Source organism: Ochotona princeps, chromosome 28 (assembly GCF_030435755.1).
Source record: "Ochotona princeps isolate mOchPri1 chromosome 28, mOchPri1.hap1, whole genome shotgun sequence".
NCBI classification, from domain to species: domain Eukaryota; kingdom Metazoa; phylum Chordata; class Mammalia; order Lagomorpha; family Ochotonidae; genus Ochotona; species Ochotona princeps.
The window spans coordinates 4,099,857-4,114,314 of NC_080859.1; the positions used below are offsets into that span (position 1 = coordinate 4,099,857).

A 14,458-nucleotide genomic window follows, 5' to 3' on the forward strand; every position below is an offset into this window, starting at 1 on the left:
CAGTCGATACCAGAGAACACATCTTCACTTTCTAATAACAGCTGAAAGAGGCCAGGATTGGAGCATGGCTCTTTGGGAAGCCATAATGTATTTCCTCTCTTGTGTGTTACTCTTCTGTCTCTCAGAGTTGGAACAGGAAAGAGAACAAGAGTTTCCAAAAAGTGGGAATGGGAAACTGTTAGCAGGCATGGAAAGGAGACAGGAAGATATAGCTGAAAAGAGAGAGAGAGAAGAAAAAAAATAAATTGCCACCAACACTTAAATGGAGAGTTAAGAAAGTACTTGAGCAATTCCACTATGCAGACATTTTTCTCAGTTTTTAAGATTTTATTATTAGCGTAGAGACTGTGTTTTATGAAATAATGTAAAACACAGTAAAAACTCTTCTGAATGGGAGATTGGGAATTCAGGTTAGGGTAATCCAGTTACAATGTGGAAAAAGGCTTTCTCTTCAGTAGAATTGTCAGCCCTTGGGGAAAGAAGAACTAAGTTGCTAAATGGTCACTCAGCGTGGATGTGGGACCCACCTGCTTCTGGAACAACCCGTGCAGAGATGCAGATTCATACATGAGCTGGGCACTTAATTCAGCTGGACTTGCAGGGTACACATGGGTGTTTTGTCTAGCTTCTGCTTTTAGACCATGAGGCCACGATGTACCTCCAACCTAATTCTGTTTTGAGTCGATAATCATAGGTCAGGGAGCTGTGGAATAATTGCTGGTCCTCAATAGGCAGGGTTCCAGTGTGGGTGTGTTCGGGCATCTGTCCATGGAGTAATTTTTTGACCCTCTCACAGTCCTCTCTGTTGTGGCTTCTGTTCGTGTGTCCTCTGTAAGACTGAAAGCAATTACTGCTTTTATGATAATGTGTTTGTTTGGATCCAACTGCTTACTTACACTAATTTTGTTTTCTCTCAGAAATTTAATTTTCCAACATTTTGAACATTGGCAAAGGAAATCCTGAAAGCAACTGTCCAATTAATGAATTCTAAGGCAGGTATATACATTAACAAGGGAAAGGGCCTGTGTGCTTGGAAAACCAACCCTTTTTTGAATGAAGGCAAGATTTGCCAGACTGGAAAATCCTCCACACTTGTATGAACTTGTGTAAATTATTCACAAAAAATAGAATTGGGCTTTACGTGTATTGTGTATCCAAGTAAGCAGAAATGCCACCCATACTACATTGAAACAAGGCATTCCTAATTTTTTGCTGTACTCAGCAAGTCATATAAATCTTGACTTTTTTTTCTTTTTTTTTTTTTTTACTGCAATGAAACAAAATGTCCTCAGAACGCGCATGTGTTGTGTTTGCTCTAATGGATCTTAATAGCAAGTTAGGCTGTCATTGCTAGAAGGCAACTGTGGTTAGCAGTTTAAAAAAAGTGAAGGAACTTTTCAGCTCATAAAACTTTTATGAGCTGAAAAATGCTATGGGGTGTGTTGAACAGTGTTTCACGGGGTGCTGGGAACTGGACTCCTATTTCGGGAGTAATTTGCACACCTGCATCTGGAAAAATTATTGAAAGGTTTTCTTTGTGAAAAGTATGCAGGCTATCAGATTTGAAAGTGTTAGAGGCTTTTTCTCCATTTTAGAATTATTTTTTAAAAACCATGTCTCTAAATCATTTGAAATTTTAAGAATTAGTGGAACAGAACTGCAAAATTAAATGTTTACATTGGTGTGAAATGTTTATAATCATAATCTTAAGATACCTCATTGGTTTTTTATATATAAGTAAGTTCACACGTGGTACCGTGTGTCAGGCATTCTCGGTGTTGTCTTCCTTAAAGTTCTTTTTACTGTTTTTATTACTTCTATCTGTTCACATTCAAGTCTAAGGCAAGTGGAAAGCCAATGTCCAACTAAAATGATGTAAAATTAAGGTACAGATGACATTATTAACATAACATATGAAAGATTTTGAGACAGGTTTTGTAAGATATAAGTAAGATTTTGAGACAGATAATTTTTGACCTCCAAGTTAGAATCCTTTTGCTTGGTTTCTTCATTGAGAATTTTGTATGTGATTGTTCACAGCTTTCAGAAATCATACCCGTCTGGTTCATTTGTTGTGCAGTTCTGTTTGAGCGTTAGAGAAACGTACTTGGAGCTAGAGATTTATTGTCTAAATATTATGGTGTTATGGAGAGGGTCAAGAATCAGGGGCACTGACTCTGAGAGAGGAGATTACCAGCCAAGGGCCAGTATTGAAATCACTGGTTGCGCAGTCATCGCTTTTTACAAGATAAAGTTTACAGAAGATGGTCTCAGAGCAGTTGTGAAATTGTTTACTTCTTCAGCATTTTCTAATTATGCAGAAAAATTACTGTCAGGTTGTCCAGCACAGATCCCATCCCATTCCTCCCACGAAGTCTTCCCGCATACCTCTGCTTTGTGGCCAGCTGGAAGCACAGTCGCGGGGCCATGGGGAGCTTTCCAGAGGGCCTCCCCTCACTCTCCACCCCTGTCTCCCTGACAGTTCCCAAAGTCACACACTCCTGAGAACACAGCTGGCAAGAGAATGGCCTCACCTAGATCACTCAGAATATTCCAAAATAATGACTCATTCCTGAAGGCATTGGCTTTTTTTAGAGCGATGTGATTATCAAGATCTTTATCTGCGACGCAGCTGTTTTCATTTACCTTTGAATGATTCTGTTGTGTGGAATACAATAAATGAAGCAGTTTCTCTCTAATTGATGTGGCTATTTCAAGATCAGACATAGCCACAATTCGAAGTGTCCCGTGCAGGTGCAAGAACTAAATTATCACCAGAATCATGCGTGGACATCTGTCCTTTCATACCCCTTTTTCCATATTTCTTCCCTTTGAACCCTGACGACGTGGGTGCACCAGGCCTGCTAGGTCTCATGCTCTTGGAATTGAGTCTCACTACTAACCTTGAAGTGATTCTTGCCCAGGATGATGAGCTCAGAGGAACAGTGACCCACTCCGTGGTAGCTGACATGCTCCCTGTCCATCACTTCCTGGAGTCACATAAGCTCTGCAAAGACTGGCCTCTCCGTGGCCTTCTGTTGATTTGTTAAGAGCATGGACTTTGGATACCTGCCAGGACCACAGAGCAGCGCGCTGGCATCTGCGCTTGCTATGCCAGCGTTTCAGGCTGCCGCTTGCCTGCAGAATTTTGGAGCAAACCCTAGAAGTGGGTGGAGCTAGTGCCTCACCTGTAGGTGGTCCCTTTGTGGACTCCAGCCATGGCCTCGCTACCAGAGACAATCTTGATTCTGCAGGAAACTGCAATGGCTTCTCCCGTCCCTTGCCTGCTCTGCAATAGCCAGAGAATCCACTTCCAGTGCTCAGTGAGCCAAAAGAAAAAAAATTAGCTTCCTTTCCTTTCTGTAATGTGAAGAAAAAACCCTGATCTCACTGTTTGTGGATGATTACTGAGCTTAGCACTCTGTTAGAGCCCAGAGGCTGGCTTCTTCAAAAGTCCTTATCAGTGAAACATTCTGCAATAGCAGCATGTTCCTGAAGACAGACACATACTTTCACACACATGTAGAATCTAAGCTTTTTAATGGCTGTGAATAGTTTCATTCACCTGCCAACTTCAGTGAACAACATTAAGACGTTGAAAGAGGCTTTTCCAAAAGTGGAAATGTTATAATAAAAGAGAGCCACACTGACTTGTCTACTTCATAAAATAAACCAACACCGATTCTTTCTAGCAATCGCCCTTGCTGTTACAACCTGTCACGATCAAAACTGCTGAGGGAGAGGTGCAGACCAAGGACACACACCACTGACTGCCATGGCATTTAGCTCAAGAGAGGGACGCACACAGCCAATCCAGAATCATGAACCATGGGCTCTGCTTCCAAGCCCATATGAAATGCATATGGGGAATCAGTATCATCATAATTAAGTAACACTTTGATACACACACACACACACACACACACACACACACAACTAGGTAGATAGTGTTGCTGTGTGTTTGTGTGACAACTCATGAGTAGCAGTGTACCCAGCAATGGAATCATTGGAGGCAGGAAGTTAACCCGTACTATATAAGAGGGAAGAGATGCAATGCCTTTAAAAAAAAAATCAGAGGGGTACATAGAAGTTACTGAAAGCCAGTTATCAGCCTGTTCCTGAACTAGCTTCGGCAGTAGGACCAAGGAGTTCCACGTGTAATCAGCTATTTCTAAATTCAACAGGGATCCCACAGGCCCACAGCTTCCTTCAGAAGCAGAGTGCCTTCTTAAGATCCCCCTTTATCCAAGCAGGTTACGGCTGCCAGATGCTTAGCCAGGAGCCCCAGGCAGGAGTGTGTGCACCACTGATTATGATGTGTGCATAGAGTGTCTTCTGTGGTCTGACTGTGTCTGCAGCAACTTCCTGTGATGTACTGTGGTTCAGCCTTCCACCCTAGTAAAGGTAAATGCCACACATTTTCGAAGAGTGCCTGCATGCTTTGGAAGTTGGTGGAAAGGTTTGTGACTTTTGAATTCAAGTGAATATTGACTCAGCAAAGATTACAGAACAGGTGCTCAGAATTGGGGACTGTAAGGTTAGTCTGTGCTTTGCTTAGATGCCATGCAGACCCTGGGACTTCTTAATTTACTCATTAGGTTTTTTTTGCAAGAAAATGGATCTTACTATTATGATGCAGATTGATATTTCCTAGACTTTGACCCATTTTCTAGAATACAGAGTCTAGGAAATCATGAAAATTTTCATTAATGTGTTGGAATATGTGCTTACACACACAGACTGTCTCCAAAAGCTCCTAGATGGCGCACGCTATCTTTTAACCTTGCTTTTTTTTTCAAACATTTTTAAGATTTCTCATAAATGCATACCCAGGCTTACATGTATACATAGACTTCTACATAAAGGGGAACTTCAAAATGTTCATAGAATATAAAATTAAAAGATAAGTTTATTATGGCTCAGAAAATACAGATATTAGTTATATATGTATATATCTACATGTGCACATAGTATATATATTTGATGCTTAAGTAATTACAGTGTGCTAACTACACTGGAAATGTATTTTTTGATGTGCCATCTGGGTAGGGTGCTATGAAAGAGCATGGGTAGGTACTAAGTTTATGCCCTAGGAAGAAACTGTTGATGTAGTGGCAAGCGTCTTTGGAGAGGGACCCGTGTTGGTTGTCAGAATCCTGGTTCACTGCATCCGTTTGATCCAGAATACATTATGGAAAATCTGTAGGTCTCAGTGGTTAAATCATTGACAGTGCAAAGTAATACCTCGGCCTCACGAGATGGTGGGAAGAAGAAGGAGGGAGTGTCCTGGAGCTCTCACCGATGCCAGGCCCTGGAGTAGACCATTTGTATATTCAGTACACCTTGTTGGACTGCAACGTACCACATGCTGAGTCTAGTACCTGGGATTACTTAGTACAAATGAATCCCCAATCAGCTCTAGGAGTTATTTCTTTCTGAACCTTTCAATGTAGGAAAATATAGGTTGCCTTGTACTAAGTAGATTAAAAAGTTGAATAATGTTAAAATCCAAGGTGATCTGTACCACTAGAAGCCCCCTATAACTGCTCGTGGATATCTGCTTGCCAGAAAGTGCTTGGTGATGTGTTAATCCTCTGCAAGTTGTGTTTGTCTTGGAGTAACCACATAGGGTGCTACTCAGAGGGGGCTGCAGCCCTTGCAGATGATGTAAATGTGGTATTGATCCTATAGCATTGAAGAGAAGACCTACTGAGATAATGCGTTGGCATCACCGCGTTTGGTCATCAAGGAAGCCTCTCATTCTCTACACAGGGACTCACTCTTCTTTTTTAGTACCTCAGTGCAGGAACTGAAAACTGGACTCCCAGATCCGAGCAGTTAGGGCAGGACCATAGCTAAGGAGGACAGGCGTGCCTGTGACAGGTGCAAGGGGATAAGAGAGGGATAAAGAGATATTGAGAGTTCATTTTCATGTGATGAAACTGAATTTTATGTTTTTAAAATCACATTGCCTATCTTTGCCAGTTTAAGAAAACGGATAACACTACCTCTCAGTGAGGCCCACTGTTCATGTGTAAAAATAGTCGGTGCTGAAGTGGGTTCATGCATAGAGCAATCCCAAGAATGAGGCTGAGGTTGGTGGGGCAGGGGAGGGTGTTGGTGATAACTTGTAGTGAGAGTCATGATACATTTTTTATTTGAATTTTTTACTCAATCATGATTGAGGTAATAAGAACTATTATAAAATGTTCTTTTGCCTGGGGACAGACAATTGAGAGCCTGTTTTATTGCATTAAGGCTGACATTATTTAGAGGTTCAGTATTAGCCTTTGTGATTTTGAATCAGGAGAGAAACACACGTGTGTTGTCAAGAAGGTTATGATTATTCTTAAAGGGAGTGCTTTGACCCTTTGTAGGAGGATAAATTATGGAGAATTATCTAAATCCTCGCCAGCATGATTGGGGATGATGTAGACAGTGTGTGCACCTCACGTTGAAATTAGAGATGTTAAGAGTGAGAGGAAATGTTTGGTTGTATTTTGAAATCCTTTTCTATGAAAATCTGATGCACTGTGCTCAGGGCTGCCAGGACCTTGCTCACTTGCATGTGTAATCTGTGCACAGGAGGTGCCTAGCCTGGCTTTTGGTGACTTCTGGTGTGCTCTACAGCACGAAGCTCCTGTGTTGACAAGGGTAGCTGTGGCTGCCTTAGGCCATTGTGTGTAGCATGTCTTGGTTTCCTCTGGATGAGTAAGGGAAAATGAAACACTCAGGTGTGTTTCTGGAGAGCCATTCCCGCTGACTCGGTGTAGAAGGCTTGTCCTGCTCTGCTTCCACAGGGGCCTCCCCACTCTCTGCAGGTAAACATTTTCTGCTGGTCTCCTCACACTGCCCCGGGAACATAATTTCAAGGTGCATTGATGTAAAGCCCCTCTGAGGCCAGAGAAAAGAAAAAATATAATGCATAGCTAAGTTGGGAAGGGCAAGAGGGAATAATTAGTAGGCAAGAAAGGGTAAAATAAAGGCTAACTATTCACTTTAATCAGTGGAAAATTAGAGGCTAATCAACTCTAAGGTAAGAAGCATCTTGAGCAAGCAGAGTCCCAGGAATCGTAGGGAACTCTGGGCGCTCCTCACTTAGGGAGCACCCACCTGATTCACCTGGGGGGACCCAGATTTGCCCACATGAGCTAGTGCTGCCGACCTCCATGAGGCCACCTGAGTTAATTTTTTTAAGATTTATATTATTTTTATTGTGAAGTCAAATATACAGAGAGGAAAAGAGACAGAGAAGAAGATCTTCCGTCCAATGATTCGTTCCCCAAGTGGCCACAATGACCGGAATTGAGCCGATCTGAAGCCAGGAACCAGGAGCCTCTTCAGGGTCTCCCATGTTGGTGCAGGGTCCCAAAGCTTTGGGCTGTCCTCAACTGTTTTCCCAGGTCACAATTAGGGAGCTGAATGGGAAGTGGGGCTGCTGGGATTAGAACTGGCGCCCATAGGGGATCCCAGTGTGTGTAAGACGAGGACTTTAGCCACCAGACTACCACACTGGGCCCAAGGCCACCTGAGTTTTTAAGTGCATCCCTTGTGACTTTGAGGTACAGCAAGTCTTGGACCCGACAGGTAAGCCAAAGGTCCTGAGGAAGCTGGAGAGGGACCTGCCGACACCAGATGCTTGACATGGCTGACTGCGCTGCACCAATTTTGAGGGAGAATTTTGGCTCAACCTTCCCAGAGTGGATCAGTTTTTGGGGAGTGCACTTTTTGTTCTGTATGCTAAATGGATCCATCAATACGATTGAAAATAGAATTCCATAGCATTGAAATGCATTTTTTTGGAACTTCCAGGAATAATCAAATTGGATCCAAATCCGAGCAGAGAGTGAGGAGCACCACAGGCCGCACTGGCCGTGTCCTTTCCCACAAACCTGGCGATTGCAAGGAAAATTTTGTGTTAGGGACTCTCTTGCCCACACTGCTCAAGAGTGTTTGTTCAATCAATGTTTACATTTGAGACAAATAGTGGTTACTGCCTTGGTAAAAGCCTATGGGGATTTGGAAAGAAAATTAATGATTTAAAAAAAAGTGTGAAGATTGTGCTTGAACATCGAAGTGGTCTGAAGTTTGCTAACCACAGAAGGCCTTTAGTGTTGGAGTTCTTGGTGTGATCCTTGGGTTGCTCGGCTTGCAAAGAGCAGTTTCTTCAGTGTGAGATATAGATCTCACCAAGGAAGAGTCAGCTCAGTGGAATGTGGAATGGGTACCTACACAGGTGTTGTTCACCGAATTCCTCAAAGGCAAGGGGGGCAGGCGGGGAAGGAAGCCAGGGCCCTGCGTGCTTCAGAGGTTCATGATAGAGAGCGGGGTTTGCCCACGTGAGACCAAAAATGTACGTGTACAGGCATGAAAACAAGTAGGAGATCTGGGAAGACACGGAGAAGCTGTTAGAGGTGCGGACTTGAGCTGGACCCTTTCTGAGCCCCTGGGGTGTTCTCAGGGAGAATGGGTCAGGCTGCTCAAGACGGCATGGGAGCATCTTCCTGAGCAAGGCTGCGTGGGAACGAGGAAGGGCTGTGTGCTGCACACCTGCCAGCAGGAAGGCGGAACAGGAGGAAGGCCTGGAGGGGTCCAGGGTGCTGTCGCAAGAGGCCAGGCGGAAGAGCTAAACATGGAGGGCTAGGCTGGGCATAATTAGAAAATAAAATGCTGCTTGGTAACGCTGAGCTTGGGAGCTGCAATTTTAGTAGCTAAACAGGATCTCAGTGTACTTCTGAGAGCCTTTCGCTTTACTGTCCGTCCTCAAAGCTTTTCTCAGTTTCAAATGCTTGACTTTATTTTTTAATTTTTTTTTTTTTTTTTTTTTGGTGTGAGGCTAACTGATAATCTGTGTGTCTAGCATCTCTGTAGCAAAGCATTTGGCTATGTTACAGCGCTAAAGTGAAAAATGAGACTAAAAATAACCCCCAGGGCTATTTTTTGGTCCAACTTCCCCGTCGTTAATCTTATTTAGGGAACGTTGCAAACCTGAATAAGCTGGCTTACTTACACATTTGGTGTAGTTTTTATCTCATTGCTCAGCAGTGATTGGGCACCCCCAGATTACTTGAGGATACTCTCCAGGAAATCCCTGCTCTAAGAACTTCAAGTTGTGAAGCCCCTTGGGCTGATGCCATAACAAGCAGAGCCCACACCCAATGCTCTCTCCTTCAGCACTCTTAGCTCAGACAACTGTGTCTAAACTCATTCTTTCCACTTGAAGGAGCAACATTATTTCAGGATTATCTGCCAAGGTTATGGGAAAAGGAATGATTCTCAACTATCATCCCCATAGCATATTTGCTTCTTAACAGTGATGCCTGTCAGAAACACTCATGGTGTTTACATTCATTCATTACCCTTTCTGGGTATAGGATTCGTGCACTGGGAAGCCCCACGCTCCTTGCTCAGCATGAGAAAGCTGTCAGGGTAGACCATACGCCTGAATGGCAAACAGAACGAACCTCAGTGGGCAGTGCTGAGTGAGAAGTGGGCTATGGAATCCAATGTGGATCTTCCAGTCTTATTGTGAGTTGCAGGAAGGTTGAGCATAAGCAGTTTCTGTTTTTCAATCTTTGAAGCCAAGAAGGATGCTGACCACCTGGTTAGATTTGGGGAGAGTGTTTTCAGTTGATCTAATGTCATCTTTGAAATCTGTAGATTGAGTGTTGCCATTCTCAAATGTCTCAAATCCTGGCAATGTCGGGCATTTAGGATTTCCGAAGTCACTGGGTAGATAACTACTGGAGATGGTTTTCTTCCCTTCTGAAGGTTCTAGTTGGAGTTGTTTTATTTAAGAATATATTAAAGGTGAGGGATTTGGGAACATTTGTTTTTGTCTGGTTACTGGGTCTGTGATTGACAGCGTATATACATCTTTTTTTTTTTTTAAAGATTTATTTTATTTTTATTACAAAGTCAGATATACTGAGAGGAGGAGAGATAGAGAGGAAGTGGAGCTGCCGGGATTAGAACCAGCGGCCATATGGGATCAAGGCGCGGACCTTAGCCACTAGGCCACGCTGCCGAGCCCCAGTGTATATACATCTTAAGGAATATCAAGCTTCTTAAAATTCTGCAAGTCTTTTTCAACTGCTTCACTATGGCTGTCTGCTGTATTTTTGAAATAAGAAAACAAAATCTTTGTTACCTGTTAAAATTAAATTCATTTCAATAAAGACATGTGATCTAATATATCTCTGCTGAGCATGTTGGTATAAGTTACATTTAATTAAAAGCTCTTAAACTGAAACTGTGAAATTCCCTGAAGAGACCATGAACTTTAGCCAGCTGCCCATGCATCAGAGCAACTATGTTTCTTTGTCTGGTATTAGTATGACTGGAAGACTTGTGCAATGTCTGCAGAACTCTGCAATGAAGTACTTAAAAATACTTGGTGAATAATCTGAGGTCAGCCAGCAATAAAGCTTTGTGTGAAATGTCATTAAAAAAGCCTATTAACCATGGTACTAGTATATTCAAGTCAAGCTGTTAAAATATATTCCTATAAACATAGAAAAGATTATACATACACTCCGTAGAGTTCTGTGGTTTTCAGTCTTGAAATCCAAATAAAAGTTATATTACCCTCAGAGTGAAATTCTAAAATAGAGCAGTCTTTTCTAAGGACGTGTGCATCGGAGAGCCAGGAATGTCGCTAACTCCACTAGGTTGCCCTGCTCACATGAAATACAACAGATCACTATGTTGGACTGAGACACTTTCCTAAAAGCACAGGTGTCTCTCCCACTCTCCCCACCCCCAACTCCCTACCAAGAACCTTTCCTGACTTGCAGTAATTATAGGTGTTTTAAGACTCTGGTGATCTGGGTGCTGGTCTGGGGTAGCGAGAGAAAAGGAAGATGACGAAGTAATTTCAGAAGGTGAATAAACAAGGCGCAGCAGATGCGATTCAGTGTGATGCGTGGGAGTCACGGTAGAAACAGCCTCCTGCTGCTATGCCAGGAATGCACTGTCTTTAAAGATTTCACATCGCAGCCTCCCTGTGCCACAGGGAAAGGAGAGCAGAGCTAGCTGTAGGAACAGGATAAAACATAGATAGATGTGCAAAGCTTTTTTTTGAAAGAAAAATTTAGCTTCAAAACTCCACATGATTAACACTTCTCTAACCTACACACTCAGATTAAGAAATCCAATCACACTATTTTTAGGTTGACATGACTTTTTTAAAAAACAGTGATTGTTAGTTGTTTAATTGTGAGAATATTGCATTCCTAAACAAGAAACACAATAGTTTCAACTCTCACTTTGCAGTCACTAAATGGAAAATAAAGCAAGGATTACATGATATAAGGATTTATTTTTGTTAGGCTACAGCGTCTCTTGGGAGAAGTTGTTTGGACATACTGGTTCACCTCACTATAGATATCCCATAACGTCATGTTCTCAACCTCATATACATACGAAGTATTTGTAATATATACCAAATGAGCATATTATTTATAGAGGTTTTCTGCTTAATTGAAACTTATCATGATGTGATAATGGTTCTCAAATGTATTGGCAAAAACGTTTGTTTCTGAATAGGGAGGGAGAAGACTTGAAGGTGTACTCAACTTGGTGACAAGTTTCTTCCTCACGGTCTATGATATAATGCTACTTACTGGGTGTTGTGGAAGCAGTTAGCTAGTAGAAAGACTCATCATGATTGTGGTAATGATTTTGTGTGCAAAAAAACTAGTATGAAAGTGTGCTATGCTTGTGAAATGCATGTGACATGATGTCTTCAAAGCATGGTATTTATTTGGCTAGAAAATGAAGTATGCTACATCCATCAGCCGCCATTTTTTGGTGAAAAGCTCTGATATGATGATTTAAAGTGCCATGGAAGTCTTAGTGGATTTTCGAGCAACAGGGAGTGTTCAAGTTCTTTATCCGAGAGGAAAATGGAGGGAATCGTGTAGACTTCCCTAAGTGGCTAAGTTTGTAAGTTAATAGTTAACTAGATTATGTGAAGTGTTGATTTACAGGTGGTGGTTTAAATCAACTCCTGTTGATTTTCCCAAGCTTTCCGTGACCCTCCCAGCCATCTGTCTGTGTGCGGAATCTGCACCCTGGCGTGTGTCGGGTTACCCCCTCTCTCTTCCTCTCCACTGCACTTCTTCAGACCCCCTGCTGTCATACTCGACAAAACCTCCACCCAAGGTTATGCATTAGGAGACCAGAGGATACGGGCACCTGCGATTAATTTTAGTCAGGAATTTATTTATTTTAATACAACAGCCAGGAGTTACTTTTTTCCCTATTCACGGTGACAAGTTTGTAAATATATACAAGTGAGCGACTTCCTTCTTTATCATCATGTTTGGCTAAAGAAGGCTGAATGAATAGCTGGTATTAACTCCAATATTCTGTACTGTTGTGGCATAAGCAGAATACAGAGTGCATTTCATGAACCTGAATGCAACACTTTCAATAGTGAATTCTAGTTCTATTTATGCCTAATGAAACAGAAGGATCTTGCAAAAAGTGATAGAATGAACAATTAAAGGCATGTACATCTGTAAAAATCAGATTGTACAAAGTTGCACAGAGTCCAGCTTAAGTCAACTGTATTTAAATAGTATTTACCATGATATGAGTGATTTCTTGGTTTAGTAAATAATAAAATTATTCATGTGTTATTTCAAGAGATTTATATGTGAAGCAGTCATTTAAAATGTCAACTTTTTTTCAGTGAAGCAAGGACTATGTTCAATATAGGTTGTGTTAAGAAGGTATTGTTATATGATTTTATTTTATCTGATTTAGAACATGGGAAATACAGAATCAGAGTAGCAACTTTAGGTGACTAACACTGAACATATTAATTCTTTAGAAGTTTTAAAAGTGCAGAGTATTGATTCATTCTTTTGAACTTGACAATTAAGAATGCTTGCAACATTTGTACGTTGTTTCTATTTTTTACAGTGTGCTGGAGTTACACATTTGTTTCACATCCATTTGAATGTGCCGTAGTTAGCTTATCTGCTTGCAGAGCTGCATGTATGCAGTGAGAGGGAAGATGTTAGGTGTGGAGCGCAGTCGTGAGAGTACATAGGAAACACGCCGAGCTCCAGGAAGAATGACCCAGCTCTGCATGAGTATTATTTTCAATGAGATCATTTTGTAAAGATGTGCTGGGATGTTTTTGTTAGAATGAAAGATAAATCCAATTACATCTTCTGATTACATGAATGTCTTAATTGTTTTTTTGGCTCTTTACATTTTAAGCAATTTAAGAAACTCCCATTGGGTTTATATTGGTAGTTCATCCACTTGTGTTCCTGTGGAGGCGTGGTAGACTAGGATAGGAGAAGTGTCAAACCCTCTTCACCGGCCTCTGCGTTCGCTGTCGGTCCCTAGGATGAGAAGACAACCATTAGCTCCCGTGCATGCAGAGTGGCTGTGTGTGGGAGCTCTCACCGTGGTTCTTCCTGGGCACTCTCCTGGGCTGGCCTGAGCACATGTGGCATGCATTGCAGCTAGGCGAAAGGATGGGTTCTGGAAGAGCTTGCCTGTAGGCCTGCGGGTCTGTAGGCAGGGCTGAGTGATCCTTCCTGTCCTGCTCGGGTCCATGCCTCCATGTCCCTCGGCACAACTGCGTCACTGAAGTGGGTCACTTGCAGGGTCAGGAGCTCTGTGTTGGTGTGACAGCAAAGTTAGTGCGACTGCCTTAGTTATCGGTGCCCTGTGGGACAAATGACAGCCAAGGGAAGGTTCTGAGGGCAACCTGTTGTCTGAGACAGGCTAGTGGGAATACTTAGTATAACTCTTTTGAACTTTCTTTGGAATGAGGTAAGAAGATTTCACTCGGTCTCAGTTCTCGTCCGTCGTCTCTCACAGAGGATAAATGTGGAGAGTGCCGAAATATCTTCCTGGTCCTTTCAGCACACCCTTCCGGGGGTTCCGGGTTTTGTGAGTGGGATGCGGCTAGCCTGTGCCTCACTGTTGTGGTGGGAAGAGTATGCCATTGCGTCGTGAAACGATACATGTAAACTTCTCCTTAGATTTGCTAAAACCAGTCTTCTCTGGTGCCGATTATGAAGAGGTCAGGAGGAATCTTCTGTCCTTAATGAAGACCACGTGCTTACATATCTCTGAACCCACAGGGCAATAGGCAATTGTTTTTCACATGTGAGCTGAGGCAACAGTCTTTGCTTTTACAGTTCAAGATGAATCCTCCCATGTCAAGGCTACTGTGTCTATGCGATTCCTTGCTTCCTTTTAAGGGTTTTGTTATGTGAATAAACACGTTGAAGAGTTTTCAGAACCTGTGTCTATAACGTGAAGTGTATTTTGCTTTTCCAATTGTTCGTGTAAAACAGCCAGGCTGAAGACAGAACCGTGCATGGGAGGGTGAAGGCCCTGGATTGTGAAAAGATTTGATTCGTTTGTTGTTGTTTGGGAGTCTGACCAGCCCTGCTATCGATTTCTTCTGTCGTACACTGCCAAAGCT

At 42.4% G+C, this 14,458-nt stretch overlaps 1 protein-coding gene across 3 annotated transcripts in view; it reads left to right on the forward strand.

The window, feature by feature from the left end:
- The window catches only part of VCAN (versican), a 95,157-nt gene that overhangs the window by 40,348 nt on the left and 40,351 nt on the right, over positions 1-14,458 (forward strand). The window lies entirely within an intron of this gene.